Here is a 4,755-nt window from a genome sequence, read left to right as displayed (position 1 = left end):
GCTATCTAAGGATGGTACTATAGAACGCCACCTCAAGGTAGGCCTAGTGGCGCCATCTCTTGGTCAGGCCGGAAACTTATCAATCCACCCTCGTAAAATTCAAGAATATAGAGGCAAGACCTTCAATGTAGGGGCTGAAGCTTTTACAGAAGCAAAATAGAATGAAAATATCTTTAGGAGTGGTTACGTAGGAGCTAGTAGATTAAACAGCCGGAAAATAATGACAATACTTCCACTTGAAGCGTCAAAGTAGGGCCTATATTTCGACTCGGGTGATTTTGGAAGACAAACTGTTTTTTACTTTCACTGAAAAGATTCTCATGATAACCGAAGATCGATAATATATTTTTATGAATTATTTAGCTGCAATGTTTAAATTTAAAAGCACAATTAAAAAATCATACAACTACATTTTTGTAATTTTATTTATTACTACAGTGTATGTTTGCAAATTATTTTACTTTAACAGAAATTATTGTTAATTTTAACATAAAATCCCTCACATTTAAATTAAGAAAATTGAAATTTAACAAATTTTGAAAAATTACAAATTTTCGGAAATAAAAATTTTAAAGGAAAATTTTGTATAGAAGAATTCAAGGAAAACATTGTTTAAATTTAATTTTTCTTGACAATCTGTATTCTTATTACACTAAAAAACTGTTTTCATCAACTTTTTGTCAATGAGGAAAAGAACAATTTTTAAAGAATATTTTAATAATTATTGAACTACAAAGTTTGTTAAATTTTCTATTTTTACTACAATGCGACTTTTAAGGTAAAAGATTTCACTTTCACAGATATAATTCCTTATGATAACAGAAATATGAATTAATTAACCTTATTTTTGCCATACATAAATAACTGTTCTTAAGGTTTCAAATAAATTAATGTTTGAATAAATATGCGTCGCCAAAAATTAATTTTATAAGAGTTCTTCGACTGCTATATTTTCTGAAAACTCTTAAAAAACTTGTTTATCAATTTGTCACGAAATGTTCATACTAAATTTTAAATGTTTTTTCGTCAATTGCATTTAGTGAAAAGAATTTTGTTTAAAGAATACTGCGAGCTATATTAATTGCTATTCATGAAAATAAATAAAATTTAAATTTTAAAATAAAGAATCGATATGATTTTACAACTAAGACATTAGATAAAGAATAATACTTTCAATTTAAAAAATGCGTAACTACAAGACATTATGTACTTTTCTCAGATTTAAAATGTCGAAATGTTTGAAACAATTTCATTGTTTTCAAGACACCTGACCTTAAAGCAAACAATATACATTAACAATTTCTACAATATTATTTTTTATAGTGTTGTGAATATATGTATATTTACTATTATATTCCCAAACTTATCAAAATGTCAGGGATATTGTCCACCTAATAGTATTTTTAATTGATGAATAGGCGAGAAAATAGCCAGGAAACAGACAAGTTGAAACGCAAAGTAATTATCTTGATGGGGGACCCTTCATGGCCCCTTGTCCTAGGTTTGGAACGTGCGAAATTTCAGTTGCAGTCCATAGTGGGGGAGGTGTGTTCCGACTTGAAGGCCACATTGCCACCTCAGGTAGCCCACCTGCCTTTTCAAGTGCCCAAATTTAGAGCCCACGGAGGTGACGAAATTATACTCATCCCTTCTGATTCGGTCACCACTAACACTTTTGTATGCACTAATCGGTCCTCGAGATTACGCTTTTTAAAAAGTCAAAAAAGTCTCCTGATTATAAATATCTTGGGTAAGTCTTTTAAATCTGGCTCAATTTGTCTTTGAACAATTTTTTTAACAATATTTTTAAACAGTGCAGATCAGAAACAGAAAAAGCTATCCACGCTAATCATATTATTTACGGTACAGTTAACGATATAAGAAAACGTTCATCGTTTATAATTAGAATATTGCGGTGTGTTGGTGGGGGGGGGGCGTACATTTATAAAAAATAAATTGTTTATAAGGCCGTGAATAATCAATTCTGGTTATTAAAGATCATTATTTATTTTAATTTTTATAAACAATTGACCAAGAGAGGTGATGTAGAATAAATGTTGTTACTAATAATCTTTGCAGGGTGCAAACTTCATTTTCATGGTTCAAAGATTCTTTTTTGAACAATTTTTTTAAATTCCTTACTATTAGCATTCAAATAGCAAAATTTTAATCTTTTAATATTTTTAAAGTCAGACATTTTATCAACGGAATTAAACAATATTTCAGATACAAAATAAATATTTTCGAATTTTCTTGTATTTATTTTAAACAAAAATTACTTTTCTGTCATAAAAGATGAGATCTTAACGAAATACTTGAAATTTCAACAAAATAAATAAATTTTCAAAAAATAATTACATTCTCTTCATCAAAAAATTAATTCTCAACAACAAAAACTGTAATACTTGATATTTCAATCGAGAAAGATAAAATTTAATTTTTAAAAATTAATTTTATCACCAAAAAAAAAAAACGATTTTTCATTAAATAAAGGTATTCAGTAGTGAAAGATAAAAAACGTTTTCCTAAATTGTTTCATCTTCAAGGCAACCTGAGTCGAAATATATGCCCTACTTTGACGCCCCAAGTGGAAGTATTGTCCCTACTTTGAGGTTCTTTATTCTACTAGCTCCTACGTAGCCACTCCTAAAGATATTTTCATTCTATTTTGCTTCTGTATAAGCTTCAACCCCTACATTGAAGGTCTTACCTCTATAATCTTGAGTTTCACCTATGTCTCATTTAAAGCTTCATATTCTCCATAGAATTTTTTAATTTTCTTTTAACGCTCTTAAATTTTAACGCACAAAATATGAGGCCTCATTGTCTCTACGCCTGCGCCCTCGTTACAAATACCTTGTTGTTTTAACATCGAAATGTCTTCAAGCGGAAAGAAGTTTGCCCTAATCTGATGGCTGCAAGCAAAAGGAAAAATGCAAACCGCTAATATTTTAAAGATAATTATAAAGAACCCAGATCCAAAACCCCCCAAATAAGGTATCAAATACACGAGAAGAAACGTCAAAAGAAAAAGGTAAGAAAGATTCAAATCTTTTGTATTGAATTTTTTCTGTACCACAAAAAATAACTCCAAATTAATTACACAGATTCTGAAGAAACAGATTTTCCTTGAATGATTTCAGATTAAAAAATTAGAAAATAGGGCAAGGTCAAAACCTTAAAAATGGAATATTTTAAGATTAGATCATTATAAAAAATTTCTACTTAAAAGCGTTCAAAACTGAATAATTAAAAATTGCAAACTTTTGAATTTGAACAATTATTAATTCAAAGCGATCCAGATTTGACACTTTAATATTGAAAAATAAATTTAAACTTTCAAAGTTGAAGCTTCTGATTTGAATTGTTATAAAATCAATATATGAATTTAATTATACTAAAGAAATTTTCAAAATAAATAATAATTTTAAATGGGAAATATTAAACATGAAAAAAATTCTACTCCAGAACTTTGAAACTTAATGTTTTCGAACTTTAATTCTAATTGACAAAATTTATATGCACCAAAAATTGTGATATCAAAACTTTTTTATGATCAAAGCCTTAAAATTTCAATTATTTGTGTTATATTCAAATCACATGAAAACTAATATTTTTTTAAATGCTAATTACACTTTCCCAAATTCAACTAATTTTCTTCAAATTTCAAAACATGAAAAAAGTATAATTTCCTTTAAAAAACAACATATTTCGCTTTCGAGAAATTCTACGATTTCAAGTGTAGGTCCCTGCTGATTTCAAATGGATTCGGTCAGCGCTGATTGTTATTCGTACGTTATTCTCCAAAAAATCTAAGTTGATTACAGTTTACTTGTAACCACTTTTAATAAGATCGCCGATGGTTATAAATATATACCAAATATTTGAATGTAATATGTGCTTAAAATGAAAAGTTGTTTCTTTAAAATGTAATATTTTTAAAACAATTTATTTCTATATGTCGAGGGATCGATCACTTCAATCTTCCTGATACATTCACTAAATATTTCCATACACGTATTCTTTTAATTTATTGGAATTCTTGATATTCTGTATAATCTCAAATATTCTTGATATTCCAAAATATTCCGAAATATCCCGAAATATTCACAAATATTTTGACATATTCCTCAATTGCCCTTTGCGCTCTACCACTTTTTAAAGATTCCAAATTATTTTTGAAAATGTCAAGAAATTTCAAAAGAGTTCATGTATTATTGTGTAATTACAGAATATTTTCAAGTGTTTAAAATGATTTCAATTAATTTCAAAATAATTTAAAGGATTTAAAAATTCTTTTAAATTAAAAAAGATTAAAGTTTATACATGAAATTTTACGAAGCATTTAAAATAATTTTTAAAAAATTTAAAAGAGTTTCAGGTTCTTCATTTAATTTGAAAATATTTTTATGTATTTAAAGACATTTTCAGGAGTTTCAAGGGATTTAACGGGAGTTATTTGATTAAAAGAATTTCTAAGTTTACAATCGAATTTCGAAAGGTTTCAAATTATTTAAAAGAGTTCACGATATTTTTATTGTATTCAAGGGATTTTAAGTAATTTTAAAGAAGTTTTAATGAATTTCTGTAGAATTGGAATAATTTTTAAGATTTTAAAGTAATTTTAAAATACGAGGGTGGATTGATAAGTTACCGGCCTGACCAAGAAAAACAACGTTTTTAAGAATTTTTTTTTTTATTTCTCAACATAATCTCCTCCAAGGCTGATACATTTCTCATAGCGGTGTTCTAGTC

The sequence above is a fragment of the Belonocnema kinseyi genome, chromosome 7 (genome assembly GCF_010883055.1).
Source record: "Belonocnema kinseyi isolate 2016_QV_RU_SX_M_011 chromosome 7, B_treatae_v1, whole genome shotgun sequence".
Lineage (NCBI taxonomy): Eukaryota > Metazoa > Arthropoda > Insecta > Hymenoptera > Cynipidae > Belonocnema > Belonocnema kinseyi.
Note: the sequence above shows the minus strand (reverse complement) of the source record.